General features: G+C 41.9%; 1 pseudogene; it reads left to right on the top strand.

Moving 5' to 3' along the window:
* The first annotated feature begins 5,783 nt into the window (after window positions 1–5,783).
* LOC118935119 (TLE family member 5-like) overlaps window positions 5,784–16,331 on the top strand; it is a 33,305-nt pseudogene continuing 22,757 nt past the window's right edge.

Raw genomic sequence — 16,331 nt, 5'->3', positions numbered from 1 at the left:
CAGAAGACTACTTCAGTGGAGTCAGATTTATACTACCTCAAAATGAAAACCATCAATTTTTTGATACTGAAAATAAATAAACATAAGAAATAAGCCCAAGAGATACAGGAGGACAGCAGTTTCCCTATGTTCCAACAGAAACCTGAAAGCCATTCTTTGGAAAGATGAGACCTAATCAAATGTGTATAGTTGACAACTTAATTAGAACCATGAGAACTCACAGCAGTGTAGAAGGTCAGCAGATGAAACAAAGCTGGAAGCAGAAGCAAATGTTACTTGCTCACCTAGAAACTATATATGACCTCTGGCCAGCCTGTAAAAATGAAGTGTAGCATCCTTCACAAAAACAATTTAGAGGGGGAGGATGAAGGTGCGACTCCTTTTCAAGATAGGAGTGTGAAGTTAAGACATCACTGATGACCAGTTCAAAGGTCGTGTTTATTATTATTTATGTTGACTTTTAGTTGGCAGTTCAGAGAAAATAGCATTTGTGTTTGTGTCTTCCTTGGACCCAAAGATACTTTTCTTGCTCAGAATCTGCCAATGTGCTGGCATAAACAAATCTCAAATCACCAAGTTAAAACTGTCGCTTTTTTAGGATATAAACAATGACTCCTTACCTATGTGACTAAAAGCAGGCCAAAACACTAGGTTTGATGAAATGTTAAAAGTATGGCTGCTAACTGTCACCTGCACAATAACCCCTGACAGCCATTTCCTGCTTGGCAGCACAGCAGAGAGGGCTGGAGAGTGTGGGTGATTGACTTGTTGTCTTGACTTGTCATTATGACTTGAATAATCCCTTCTGCCTACCTGTCCTGCACAAGCAACATTTTCTTTAATTATGAAAGACATACTGTCAGTAACTGGTTCTAAGGAAAAAGTTCATGGTTTGGTTCTGCCAGATTCAAGAAATGTGAGTTTTCAAGTCAATGGAACAACAACATTTATATATAGCACCTCCCAGCATACAAAGCATGTTTTCATATATGATTTCATTTAATTCCTACAACAAATCTGTGAGGTAAGTCATAGCTGTTTTTGCTTCTGCTGTAAGGAAACTGAGTTTCCAGGTGGAAGGATTTTCCCCAAACCTCATAGCTGATAAATGATGAACATTCCAGCACTGACTCCAAGTTCTAGGCTCTTGACATCACACCTAATTTTGATTTACACCATTACCATCTAACAGGGTTCCCAGCCTGTAATCCTTGTGTCTGACCTCTCCTTCACACCCTTTCTTCTGCTAGTCATGAGATGCTGTTCATTTTACCTCCCTAGCTTCTCCAATCTATCCATTGTGGAACTTCCAATCCCCACTTCTATGGCCCTAGCCCAAGCTACCATTGTTTCTCATCTGGATTATTGTAATAATTTCCTAACTGGTCTGCTCATAATAGTCTGATCTGTCCTCTGTGTTGCTGCTTAAGTGGGCTATTCAAAAGTGCAAATCTGAACATGACACTCACATGCATAAAATCCATCAGTGGTCCCACATCACCATCAGAATGAAATCCTGATTCCTTAGCATGGCCCTGCCCCATCCCTTTCCTCCTTTCCTTCTTATACATGCAGTGCTCTGGCTTGAATTAGCTCTTTTTTCCTCCTTGAATCTCTCATGACCTTTCTTATTTCTGTGTTTTTCATTTTGTTGATCCTCTTCCTCTTGTGGTTTACCTTATTATGTAGGAGCAGCTTATAACAAATATCTTCAGTGAGATATTCTAATCCTGATATAGTGCCCCTATTTTCTTCAGATAAACTCCTGTTAACAAGTTTAGTTGTAATTATTGATTTACATGTTCATCTGACCCACTAGACTCTGAGATAAGCCCCGAAGACTTGTCTTATGAAATGTATACCCAGCCGTTTTGCCAACTATAGCATTTAGAACATAGTACAGAGTAAAAAAAAGAATGTTTATTATATGAAACTCACCAACAGTGATTAATTATCTACCATATACCCAAGCCTATGACACCAGGTCCAAACCTTACTGAGAAAAGGAGAATTCTGCAATCCATTTTGCTAAGGAACAACATAAGACCTTTTATAATTGAGATAAAGTGTGGTACTGACTGAAAGCCTATAGCAGTTCAGAAGAAGATTTGAAATTAGGGGGGCACTTTTCTCCTTTAGAAATGATTACTTATGAAGGGCCAACAGCAACTGAATATTTGCCATCTGGTAACTGTCACAGTCCTTTTAAAGGTGAAGGCATTTTGTGTTATTTAGGGAGAAATACCATCCCCCAGGAAACTGACTCAAAGAAAGTACTTAGAAACTGAAACTGAATTCCTCCGAGTGTTAGGAGGCAGAATTCTACCTAGCTGGGATGTGACGTGGTTGGAATGCCTTTTTTAAGGGAATGCATTATTTTCATTGAGGAGAAGAAAGCACACTTGCTTTTCATTTAACCAGTCAAAGTATGAATAAATCAGGGTGGACGTTTGGGGCTACTCATCGAGTTGCCTGGCCCAGGTCAGCACTGCCAAGTCTCCTCTTAGACTTAAGCTAGAATGTGATGTCAGCGGTTTTCCTGTTTATGGCTTGTACCCTCTGTAATAATATAGCACAACCTGCACAAATGTTTCCCTCCACTATCAGTTAACTAACTGGAAAACTCTATGTCTTCTCTCAAAACTGATTTTGAACAGCACCCCAACCTCCAGTACAGAGAGTTGGAAGTAGTTGTTTTCATTTATAAATGTGGGCGCTTAAGTATTTTCCCAGTAAAAGTGAAGTTAATCAGAATTGGCTTGAAAACACAGATGTGCACTGTGGAGCTCTAAATGGGGGATATTATTCAAGAAAACCAAACCAACAGATCCTTAGTGAATATTGGCTGGCTGTAAAGCTTTGTGCTTATTGATGTGTGGGACATGTGGCAGCATAAAACATGGTCCTTGCTTCTGTATTGTTCAGTTAGGTGTATAAGGTTCCCTTAGCTAGATCAGAGAAGTGAAGGTGACCCTCAGTTGGTATGTTATGAAGAATAAACTGAGGCCTTTTAAGAAAACTAGCAGAGCAGACAAGCTAGGAAAGAAGAACATTGGCTGGAAGACAGAGATTGGCTCAAGAGTTAAGAAAGGAAAAAAGGAAGATCCAAAGCAGAGGACCTTAGATGCGTGGTGGTGGGTGATGCCAGGCAGAACCTGAGACAGAAAAGCACAAAGGAAAGCAAGTTCATGGAGAGAGCAAGGCCTGTGTCATGGAGATAAAAAGAAGCAAATTCACAGAGCAGAGGAGTCAGCATGCACCAGCTGTGTGGATGACGATGCAGACAACATACATGGAAATGGGTTCTACCAGAAACAAATGGGTTCCATCTAGGGTTCAACCAAAACAGAACCTTACTCTTCCAGAAACCAGAGTAGGAACCAAAGATAACAGTTCCACCCTGGACTGGAGAATGGAAGTAAAATGAACCAACTAGATTTCCATCCTCTAAGAAAATGTCTGTGGATTAAAAGGATTGCCAGCAGATAGATCAGTACAATCCACCCATGGTTTGTATCTGTGCACAGTGAACCCCATACTATACCTGGGAGAAACCTTACTGGTAAACAGTTCACAGTTTGGAACTTCTTTATGTTGGAGGGAGATTTAGTTATAAATCTAAGTTACTTGTGCTGGTCCTCAGTGGACAAGGCGGAGAGAGAGGAATGCTACTGGGAAATCCAGACAGTCTGGTGAACATGGGGAACCTGTAACTCTGAATAAAGAAATCTCCAGCCCCATCACATATAGCATCTTAAGAACTTAAGATATGTCTACATGAGGAAATCATGCCTCAGGGTCTGAAATTCCCATCAGTAGATTCTATCTTTCATGACCTTGTGGGAACAGACATTTTAATTGAACTAAGATATTGTTCCCTGGGAGGAATAAAACTTTATCTGACTCATTAGTTTTGTCTCCATTAATTCAACAAACATTTAGGGCCTGGCACAATGCTAGGGGATACACATATGTATAAAACTTAATTTCTCCCTTCAAGAAGCTCACAACTGAGCCCAGGGCCTTACATGAGGAACTTATATGAAAATTCATCTTATGAGGAGGTGTAGGTGAGACAAGGTTACATGGTAGATTAGAGAGAATTTACAGGAGGCTAGGGAATGTTCAGAGCCTGGAGCTCTGTGGGGAATGACAGCCTTAGCATCTGGGGAGGTAGGGAGAGGAAGATAGGAAGAGAAGGGCCAGGGCTGGGGATGGGAAATTCTGTGGACTGAAACACAGACGAAGCTTATAAGAGATAGAGAGGAAGAAGCCAGAACTGGAGGAAAATCAGTTTTCTGAGTCTAACTTTCTACTGGTAGAATGTCTAGTATTTCGATATAATGCCTCTAGAGTGTGTGAGTGTGTGTGTGTGTGTGTGAGAGAGAGAGACAGAGACAGAGAGACAGAAGCAAAGGAATACAGAAAGAGAGAACTTGAGACTCTGTTGACCCTTTAACCGCTGGTAACAGGGTGGAGGCTGTAACCACTAAAACAAAAGCAAGTAGATCAGTGAGCCTAAATTGAACTTTAAAAGAGGAAGTGAGGAAAGTTTGTTTGTGAGCTCTGGTGGCAGGAAATCCTGTGACTAACCTTATTTCACACATCTCAGATTATTCAAAGGGATCTTAACTTTCTTAAGAATAGTGACTTAAAATGGAAGGGGTTGTCTGCAAGTCACTGATGTCTGAGAAGAGCTGACATCCTTGCTAAATGAACTAATCCAGGTTGGTTGCCCTTTAACTGTGTGAGTAGATGCTTTAGGGCACATGGCCCCCTGGTATTTCTAATCAATAGAGTAATGCAGCCCTAACAAATAGGCTTCAACTCTATTGAAAAAAATGCCAACATTTTGGAAACAAAATCACCAGGTGATCCTCTTTACTTGTAGAAATGTTTTTGTAGGGCTGAAAGCAACCATTATATGTGTGCTGTAATAACTTTAAATGGAAGTCTGGCCTGTGATGAGGACTGCAGGGGGCTGAAGACTGGGTGAGGAGGGGGAGGATGGTGGTCAGGGTTAGGCAATTACAAAACAGCAAGCATCCAGGCAAGTGATGACATGTCCTTCTGCAAGGGCACAATGGTGGGAAGGAAGCCCCTGTGCTGAGCTCAGCTGGCCCATGAGCAGGAAGAGTTAGGGTTCCAGTCACTTGGAGCTTTCATTTCCAGCTGAAGGTGCAAGTGTAGCAAGAAGGGGGTCTCAGACTTATCTTTCAATAACCATGAGTGAAAATGGACCTCAGGAAAACCCAGAAGCAGTTGGCTTTTTTATATTCCAGAAGTGTGCGTACAGCATGCTCAGCTTTCTGAAGACCATAAAAGAAGAAAGTGTGAAAATTGCCTACAATATATGCAAAGGGCTGGCATGGTTCAGGCCGACTGACTGGATTATCTAAATAGCCAGTGGGACCCTTGTAACAATATATCACATCACTGCTCTCCTTGACGGAGTCCACAGGACTCTCACTGAGAGTCGAGTCTCCCTTTTAAATAGAATCATCTATCTGGAGGTGCACAAACCACATCAATACTCATCTTACCACCTCCTGTCCAAGCCCTGTGTCTGTAGGGGTGTGCTGCAGGGCTGCATGTCTCTACAGGCAGCTGAGTCTTAGAAAAGGCCAGAATCCTATTTACAGGCCTGACTTGCCATTTCACTCACGGGCTGATGAAGACAGGGTTCTTTCTATGCTCTCTGAAATCACTTGGGGGAGCCTGCTGTGTTCAAAGAACTCAAACAAAGGGCAGGATGAGTAAATAAGTTAGATATTTGCAGGCACATGCTGGAAGCCGGGCCTCCAGCTGACACAGACATGCTGGTGGCGACCTCTCAGGGCTTTCTACCTCCTTATCAGGCTCATGCTGGCAAGGCACCAGATCTGAGGGGCCAGGTCAAGGTTGGAGACCCCAGTAGGCCGAAGTAAGTACTCCCAGCTGGTCTGGAGAACAGGGACTGGAGACTGGGGCTGGAATTACATCTGCACCTCATTCAGGCAAGGTTCAGGAATCTGAGATAAGAGCCAGGCAGAAACCAAGACATAGGGGAGGAGGGTATCCCAGACCAAGGGGATACTGTGAATAAAGGCAAAGAGGCAGGAAGGCACAGAGCACTTCTGAGGAACAGGGAGGGTCTCCTGTCAGTGCCCAGGAAAACAGGAGGAGATAGAAACCTGAGGATCTAGGAATCTAGCTTTAAGACCCAGGAGAAGACCTTATAAATTGTCCAGGTATGGGAAGGGTGGGGGCAGAGTATAGGAGAGTTGGGGCAGGACAGGGGAATCAAGGAGAGAGCTCATACTGGCTTCAGAGGGGAGAAAGTACCTCAAATCCTGCTGATTGGGCTGATTATAGTTTCATGTTTAAGTGAGGCAGGGCCTTGGGCCTGGAAACACGTCCTATGTGCAAAATACTCTGCTAGGTTCTGCATCAGGTATGTGACAATGTGGAACTCAAAAGCCATATCCAGAGTGTAAACCAGACCCGATTTGATTCTGTCAAACAGCCAAGTATGTGGAATCTGCAGACCTAATTGGACATATGATGTGCTGTCGACTCCTTGTGATATGACAGCTGTCATTTATGAATCCCAGATCAGACACGTGATCTGGCTAAGGATTTTTTGTCATGACTGAATTTATTTACAAAGTTATTATAAATTATTATAAGGTTTAAACATCAAATCACATTTAGTTCTACATTTTATAATTGATCTTTTTTGAAATAAACATGTATGAAGAGAGATACAAAGGATAGCAATAAAAATTATGAGTGAGAAGCCAGAAGGTAAATTAGAAAATGCCTGTGCTTTGGAATAGAAAACCATGATTTCAAACCCTATCTATAACATTTACTAGCTGTGTGACCCTGGAAGAGTTACTCAACCTTTCTGTGCCTCAGTTTCCTCATGTGTAAAATGGGGACAAAAAATACCTTTAAGAATTATTGTGAGGATTAAATGAAATAGTGTACATAAAGCATTTACCAGACTTTCTGTACTTAAGCAAGTGCTCAGAGAGCAAGTTTTGTTTGTTGTTGATTTTGTCATCCATCCATTGTTGAAACTGATAGCATATTGTTCCATTGATACTTTCTTTTTAAATGTATTCAGCTTGTTTCAGAAATCCTTATCCTTCATTTTTTCAAGCAACTTTTTCAAACAAAGCTTGGCAAGGATTTGTGTACTAATTTGGATTAGTCAGAGAAAGTTTGCATTGTTTAGTGATCAGGAGTAGATTTTCCTAATCCCCTTAATTTGCCGATTTGTGAAAATGACTCTTGATCCCAACATTCCTACTCCACAGTAAAATGATGGTTTTCCATGTCCTTTACATTTTGAAGATTGATAGTCTCAAGAAGAAATTGTTTAAATGTATTATAGTATATCTGATCTATAGTTATTCTCTCTAGATCCCATTTGGCTAGTAAGTCCTTATTAGGCTATGATTTCAGAACCAAAGATTCATTATACAGATTATAGTAAGACAAAATAGCAAAAACACTTTGAGAAAGCTTCTATCTCATTCAGGTCTCTTTAGCAACTGACTTAGGGATAATCATGGAATCTTAGCTTGGGCTCTCCAGAAATCAGATCCTGAAATAAGGATTTGAATAAAAGTGGTTTGTTTGGGAATTACAGTTAATACTTCTAAGCATAGGGGATAGTTATAAAGAAAATGAAGACAGGCAATAAAGGATGTGGTATTAAGGCAGCTCCCACAGTGATAGACTGATAGGTAATCATACTGGGAAACTGTGGAAAATGGTGTCACACACACACAACTCAGAATTATCCCACCCAAAAGGAAAGGGGGCTGAAGTATTTAGACACAAACTTAGGAGCCACAACTCACTGCTCCTGTGTGTGTGGGGGGGGTGTTAATTCACTGGCATTTTTTGGATTGCTGCACATGTACATAGCACAGGGACCTGCAGTTCTAGGAAGACTGGCAGGTGGAACTCGGCTTGAGCGTGTGAAAAGGTCAAAGGGACATAGGTGGAGCACTAACAGTGCCTGTTATATCAAGAGTTCAAAGGGGTTTTAATTCCATTGGATGCAGGGCTACTGGGCTAAGATTTGGGCTGGGCCCTGACTCTGATTCTGGCTTTAATCTTTTTATCTACTTCCCACTGACTGACATGTATATTCTTACTACCAGAGTAGGAATATCTACAAGTAAGGATGATCTTAGGGGCAAAAATGAAGAGAGAGAATTAGAGCAAGGGCATTCTCCCAAATACCTAGAATCACTAACCATGGTCTTTCTGCACTCCTGTCCTCTTCTTATCTCTTTGATTTTTGAAAGTAATCAGGCCAAAAGAGAGAGAGCAAGAAGAGGGAGACAAAAAGAATGAAGCTGATCCCTGTCTAATCTCTTGGAAGCAAGAGACCACCTAGGAGGAGATCCCAAGAGAGAGGCAGGCTCTTGAACTCCAAGGACAATGGACTACTACAGTGTCCTGGAATGTGATGACTCTATTGCTATGCTACTCTTCTTCAGTATGGATGGGGAGAAGGGGGAAGTTAGCCAACATTTATTAGGCTTTGTCTTCATAAGGTTTAGTTCTGTACTTTTCCCTGCACTTCTAGGCATAGCAGACATTAGCCATGGTTTGGCTATCCTGCATTGCATGCCTCCTTTCTTAATAGTTCTCCAGTCTCCCACTGAGGAATTTCCTATTGCATGTGGTCCTAGTGAAAGGCAGTGCTTACCTTTCATGACAGTATCCCAAGGGCCAGAACCTTGCTCTCCACAAGTCTTTGCAGCCATGGGACAGGGATATAACTGTCAGCAAAATGCTGGAGTTAATTTGCACCACTGTGGAAGACTTGAGGCATAGGATAGCTACTGAAGTAAAATCAGAGGACGAAAGGAAGAAGCTCCTTTAAAATCCACTTACAGATTTTATAAGTGGAATGTTTTGGAGTTAAATAGAAGGAGTTTTCTGTGTAAGGGTCACCTGGACAGTTTCATCACACTGGGAGCAGGAATGATGAGGGTGGTGGTGATGACTGACATTTACCAAATGCCTACTTGGGGCCAGACACCTCACATGGGTGATATCACTTATCCTTACAGCAATCCTGTCACCTAAGTGCTATTATGACCTCCATTTTTTGGAAAAGGAAACTGAGGCTTGGGGAAGTAAGGTAATCTGCCAGAGATCATACAGCTAGTAAGTGGGCTTCAAATCCACTCCCATCTGACTCCAGAGCCCGAAGTCTTTACTGTCATGCTGGGCTGCAGCTTCCCAGTCAGGAATTCCAAGCATTCGAATGAGCTTAGCTGACACTTATGAACAGAAGAGGTAGTAAGGAGGGTACCTTTAAATTAGCTAAACACAGAGTGTGACAGAGAAGGGAGGCTATTGTGACCAAATCGTATGGCTATGATTGAAATAAAATGGGAGGTACTAAGTGATTAGATGTTGCAGGTTCACTGACTAAAAGAATGATGGAGATGGCATGGAAGAATGATGTGATTAGAGATGGAGCATGCTGTGTCATAAGTGCTGTGTTCTGTCCTGTGTCTTATGAGGATTTAGAGGCACTAGCTCCTATATCTGCTGCCATGATCTTCTTCAGTTTTCCGCTAATTACCTGGTTTTACAAAACCCATGGGAGTTTTGACTTCACAGTTTTGTTCTCCTCCTGGTCAGTCAAGTACAATTTGCATTAAGTTTCAATCTCTGATTTTAAACACTCTGTCAAGTAGTTCTGAATTCCACTGGGATGAAATTCAGGTAACGGTTTGGAGGCATGTGTGTGTATCTCACCTGATAGGGAAATTGTATTCAAGAATGCTCAGTTCAAAGATATGAGATACTGCATGCTTGAGGGGTTCTGATAATGATTTGTGTATTTCAAACAAAAACGTGACTTGAAGTTTCTTTTTTTCTTTTGTCTGAGAGTTTCTAAGGGTTTACAGAAGCTGCTTTGGGGTATGGAATGAGAACTATGGCTTCATGAAGGGGTGTGTGTGTGTGTGTGTGTGCGCCCGTACGCACATGCATACTCACACATGCATACATGTGCACATGCCTCTACCCATCCTTATGCTTTGCTGTGATTGAAACATCACAGAGAAGCCCCCACCAGGTAGCTGCCAGATACCCTGAGGGCTACTAGCACTGTGATATTCTCAGAGTTCTGAGAAAGAAACCTCAGAAATCATGTTAAAAAATATTTTTAATCTCCTTGGGCCTTAGGGATGTAATAATGTGGACAGATAGAAAATTCACACAGGTATCTAACCTCAGGATAAATTGGAAATGATCAAACATGGCACTCCTCCTCCCTCACCATACACACTCCTTACACATATTTCCCTAGAACCCTTGTTTCCATCAGCTGGTGGGGAGGTATGCATTCACATGAGGGGCCAAAAGGGTTGCAGGAGAGAGTGTGTTGTTCAGGTGCCTCAACATCTGTGTGAGAGACATGCCTGCGGAAATCAGTTGTTTGCTAAGGTCCAAGGACCCTACATATATCTAAGTGTGCCTCCCCCTCCCCCGCTGTTGCGACTCCACACCGGCCAGAGCCAGCCTGGCAAGCTTGCAAGGCTGGCTAAGCCCCAAACTAGAGGTTCATTATTGCTGAAAGGAGCCATAGGGTTTATCCAAATTACTGGGACAAGGGTCACAATGGGGACCAAATCCAATTTTCTATTTTGGGCACTTTGTGATAAGAAGGGTAAGCCACCTGGAGTCTTATTTGCTTTAGGACAGATAGGCCTCCTGGGATAAATGATGAAGGCTCTCAATATAGCAGGATTAAAAATAAGAACAAGGAAGGATAGATAAAGACTGTTCCAACATTGGGGGTTAACAGAAACTCAACTGAAAGTAGGAGAAAAGTGAGGTCCCGGGGCTCCTTCCTATGACACCAGTTTGGAAGTATTGAGAAATGCACTTAATAGGACACTGGAAGATGACCTTCAGACACCCTCTGGCCTGATCCTTTGAACCTCATTCCATAGGAAAAGAAAGAACAAAACCAAAATAGTCAGAAAACCTTTCCTAATTCAGAATAGTATGCGTATGAGAATAGATCTCATTAGGTTGGCTAAGAGAGTATTACTGAAAGGAAGAGCTGCCCCTTCTGGGGACCCTGGTAGCAGTTGTGGTGTGAGCAACAGTAGCAGTGGAAGTGGTGACAACTGCATTAACAGAGTGCTGGAAGCAGTTAGCGGGGTGCCGCAAATACAAATAGTAATAACTACCACTTACTGAGGCTTCTATCTATCAGGGCCCTCTCATACATTATACTGATCTTACAGAGTAGGTACTAACTTACCTCCAAATTACGTATGAGAAAAGAGTCAGAGAGGGTAAGTAATCTGGCACAGGGTCTCATAATTGCTGAGTGGCAGCCAAAAATCCAAAGATTTTAGCTCCAAACCCCATGCTTTTCATCACCAGCCTATATGGTAGCAAGAGCTGCTGAAGAGAGCGTGAGCTTCCTGATAGTAGGAGTTCTAGAACATTTCTGATTGGAAACTCTAAGTGGATCCCACTGAAAGGCTACAATGACCCAGCAAAAAGGAAAGAAAAAGAAAAAAGGCAGCATGATTTGATCCTTCATTTCTCTGGCATCCAGTTTCTCCCTGTGGGAACTGAGGTCAGTGCAGAGCAGTGGTTCTCGAATAGGGCTAGTACTGCCCTCCAGATAGGTTTTGGAAGTTTGTTGGGGCATGTTTGTCTTCTCGTGTACTACGGTCCAATAAATATTGTTTTATAATAACTCACTTTCCCTTTTATCCCTCTTTCACATCACGGCACATTATTTTTTAATTACATGTAGAGGCAGTTTGAATCACCTGTGTTTTTGGGTAGTGGGAGGAGTTACATTTTTATATTAAAAAGAAGTGTTAGGTTAAGAGCCACTGTTCTAGAAGGTTTTTAACAACCCCACAGTTGTGCTAGTCTATGGTTCAGAATCAGTCTTGGGGCAAGTAAAGCAATGCAATGCCCAGATCAGAAGTACTGGGATGACCTGACAGCACAGGGCTGCCTCCCTGCCTCCCTGCCTCTCTGCCTTCCTGGTACAGGTGTATCTGGATTGCCTGCACCTAGGGCACCCTGTAGTTAAAGTTCTCCTGCCACCATCTATGGTCACAAAGGTTCCTCCTCAAAAAAACCATATAGCTTTGGCCTTTGGCATCTTTTTCTCTCCAGTACAGACATATCTTGTTTTATTGCACTTTGCATGTATTATGTTTCTTACAGATGGAAGGTTTGTGGTAACCCTGAGTCGAACGACTTCATCAGCACTGTTTTTTCAAGAGCATTTCCTCATTTCATGTCTCTGTGCCACATTTTGTTAATTCTCATTATATCTCAAACTTTTTCATTATTATTATATTTGTTATGGTGATCTGTGATCAGTGATCTTTGATGTTACTATTGTAATTGTTTTGGGGCATCATGAACTGCACCCACATAAGATAACAAACTTAATTGGTAAATGTTGTGTGTGTTCTGCCTGCTCCACCAACTAGCCATCACACCCTCCACCCATCTCTTCCCCTCTCCTTTGGGCCTCCCACTTTCCTGAGACACAATGATATTGAAATTAAGCCAGTGAACCCTACAATGGCTTCTAATATTCAAATGGAAGAGTCACATTCTCTCATTTTAAACCAAAAGCTAGAAATGATTAATTTTGTGAGGAAAGCATGGCAAAAGCTGGGCTAGGCCAAAAGCAGGCCTCTTGTGTCAAACAGTTAGCCAAGTTGTGAATGCAAAGGAAAAGTTCTTGAAAGAAATTAGAAGTGCTACTCCAGTGAACACATGAATGGTAGGAAAGCAAAACAAGCTTATTGCTGATATGGAGAAAGTCTTAGTGGTCTGGATAGAAGATCAAAGCAGCCACAACATTCCTTTAAGCCAAAGCCTAATGCTATGAAGGCTGAGAGAGGTGAGGGAGCTGCAGAACAGAAATTTGAAGCTAACAGAGGTTGGTTCAGGAGGTTTAAGGTAAGAAGCCATCTCTGTAACATAGATGTGCATGGTGAAGCAGCAAGGGCTGATGGAGAAACTGCACAAATTACCCAGATCTAGCTAAGATATTAATGAAGGTGGCTATACTAAACAACAGATTTTCAAGGAAGATGAAATAGGCTTCTGTTGGAAAAAGATGCCATCTAGGATTTTCATAGCTAGAGAGGAAAAGTCAATGCTGGGCTTCAAAGCTTCTTGTTAGGGGCTAATGCAGCTGGTGACTTTAAGTTGAAGCCAGGCTCATTGACCATTCTGAAAATCCTAGGGCCCTTAAGAATTATGCTGAATCTACTCTGCATGTGCTCTGTAAATGGAAAAACAATGCCTTGGATGACAGCACATCTGTGTATAACATGGTTTACTTAATAGTTTAAACTCACTGTTGAGACTTACTGCTCAGAAAAAAAGATTCCTTTCAAAATGTCACTGCTCATCCACAATGAACCTGGTCATCCAAGAGCTCTGCTGAAGATAGACAATGAGATTAATGTTGTTTTCATGTCTTCTAACACATCCATTCTGCAGCCGATGGATCAAGGAGTCATTTCAACTTTCAAGTCTTATTATTTAATGAATACATCTTGTAAATCTATAGCTGCCATAGATTGTGATTCCTCTAATGGATCTGGGAAAAGTAAACTGAAAACATAGAAAGGATTCACCATTCTAGCTGCCATTAAGAACACGCATGATTCATGGGAAGCTGTCATAATAGCAACATTAATGAGAGTTTGGGTGAAGTTGATCCCAACCCTCATGGATGACTTTCAGGGGTTCAAGACTTCAGTGGAGGAAGTAACTATAGATGTGGTAGAAATAGTAAGAGGACTAGAATTAGAAGTAGAGCCTGAAGATGTGACTGAATTTGTGATTAACTTAATCTTGTGATAAAACTTAAAAAAAACTTAAAAACATGATTTGTTTTTAAGGATGAGCTAAGGAAGTCATTTCTTGAGATGGAATCTACTCTTGTGAAGATACTGTAAAGATTGATTAAATGGAAACAGGATTTGGAATATCACAAAAACTGAATTGATAAAGCAGCAGCAAGAGTTGAGAGAACTGACTCCAACTTTGAAAGAAGTTCTACTGTGGGAAAATGATACCAAACAGCATTGCATGCTGCAGATAACTCATTCATAAAAGAAAGAGTCTATCTATGTTGAAAACCTCATTGTAATCTTCTTTTAAGAAATTGCTACAGCCACCCAAGCCTTCCGCAGTCACCACTCTGATCAGTCAGTAGCCATCAACATCAAGGCAAGACCCTCCACCAACAGGAAGATAACAACTTGCTGAAAGCTCAGGTGATGGCTAGCATTTTTTAGCAATAAAGTATTTTAAATTAAGGTGTGTACACTTTTTAGACATAATGCTATTTTACACTCAATAGACTACGTATAGTGTAAATATATCTTTTATATGCACTGGGAAACCAAAAACTTCACTCAATGTGCTTTACTGTGGTATTAGCTTTATTGTAGTGGTTTGGAACTGAACACATAATGTTTCTGAGGTATGCCTGTAGTAGCCTCAGTCTGCATTATGAGGCTTCAGGGAGGACAATCTTCTTTGCTCCCCTGGGCCAGAGATTTGAGATAACAGAGGAAATCCAGTAAAACAAGTCACAAGTGTGTTTTCTGTCTTCCCTCAATTTAGCTTAGTTCACACTGATACGGTTCAGCCCATAGATAGTCTCTTTTACTCATGTAGCTCTACCCCTCCCATCCATAGTGGTGGCTTGTTCCTTACTCCTAATTTATGGGACTCTCCATCCTTTCTTCTTAGGCCAGACTCAGCTGTACCCTTGAGTTACAATGTAAGACTGCTAATTAGGCAGGCAGCCAAGCTCAACTCCAGGGCTGTGTCCTCCCAAGGCTTCTGCTGGCGTCTCTTAACAAGTCTCTCCTTAGTCTCTCCCTCTGAGCCTGAGGTGTCCCCAGAAGCTACTTCCTCTTCAAGACCTTTCTGGACTACCTCTAGCTCACTGTTTCCCCCAGTCATTCCAGCCTGAGTCAAGTCCCTGTTGATGTTATGTGATCTCACTTTCTCTGTACAGCCAGTTTTCTCCATTGAGTTCAGTCATCTAATCTCCATCATTCTCCCAAGTAGGGGGCTTCTCAGTTGTCTTACTGGTGATGAACCCACAACACAGGAAGTTCTGTGAAGATAGGGACCCATCTGTGATATTGACTGCCATATAACCCAAGCCTACTAGCATAGAACCTGGTACTGAGTGGGCACTCAGTAAAAGTATTATTATAAGTTATTGACTCTGAAGTTCCATATTTCTACTTCCTATTAAATGTAACAGGGACCATGGTATATACTTGGTTCCAAAATAACTATAAAATCTGAGGATTTTTTTATAAGGAGTCATGGATACTAATCACTACTAGAACCCAGCCTGGTCCTCACCAGGGGCCTAAACATCTCATGGCCTACATTCACAAACTCTTTGCCCTAGACCCATTTCTAGAGAGTCCCACAAGTTCCAAGGACTAGTCCAGCAAGGCCCACACCAAGCATTTGCCAGAAACGGCTTGACTCGAAGTGGGGTGAGAAATGAGAAGGGGCCCTCCTCCATTTTCGTTCTTGTCTCCCAGGCTGGGAGTAAGGGCTTGCTTAGACCTTCACTGCCCTAGTCTTTCAGAGCTGCCCACAGCTTGAAATTCAGTTTAAATAGGTCTCTCTATTCAGAATTTGATTCAAGCCACACTGTGTCTTTTTCTCCTCAGAAAATGGGAAAATAATACTGGCCTGTGAGTCAGACATGGAAAGTGTTCATCATGATGCTGTGAAAAACTGTTTCCAAAGGGCGTCCACTTACTCCTGTTGTTTCCATTCTGCCCCAGAGGCCAAGGAGGGTGATGTGTGTCCTCTGAAGGGGACAGCAAAATTTCCTTCTGCGTAGGGTCCCGCAGGGATTGGCAAGGTCCTCACTCTACTTCCTTCAAGTATACCCCAGAGGAAAGTTAGTGAAACCTGTGATCTTGGGCAAAGTGATTTGGATCTCAATTTCTGTGTTTTTTTTAAAAAGGGAATTGGACCTTTTGAGGTCTCAAGCTCCTTCAAAGAGAACATTGAAAACATACGGGCTGTGAAACAGATAAATGCAGATTTCATTCACATCTCTGCTGCTGGGGGTGTTGTGTGACCCTGAGCAAATCAGTTAACATCTCTCAGCCTGAGTTTCCTTATCTACTCAGTGAGGCCTCCCCTGACCACACTATCCAAAATGCAGCCACTTTACCATCCATTCCTTATTTCTGGTTAGCATTTATTACAATCTGACTCACATTGTGTTTTTCTCATTTGTTTATTTACGT

Source organism: Manis pentadactyla, chromosome X (assembly GCF_030020395.1).
Source record: "Manis pentadactyla isolate mManPen7 chromosome X, mManPen7.hap1, whole genome shotgun sequence".
Lineage (NCBI taxonomy): Eukaryota > Metazoa > Chordata > Mammalia > Pholidota > Manidae > Manis > Manis pentadactyla.
This window is presented reverse-complemented; position numbering and strand designations above follow the sequence as displayed.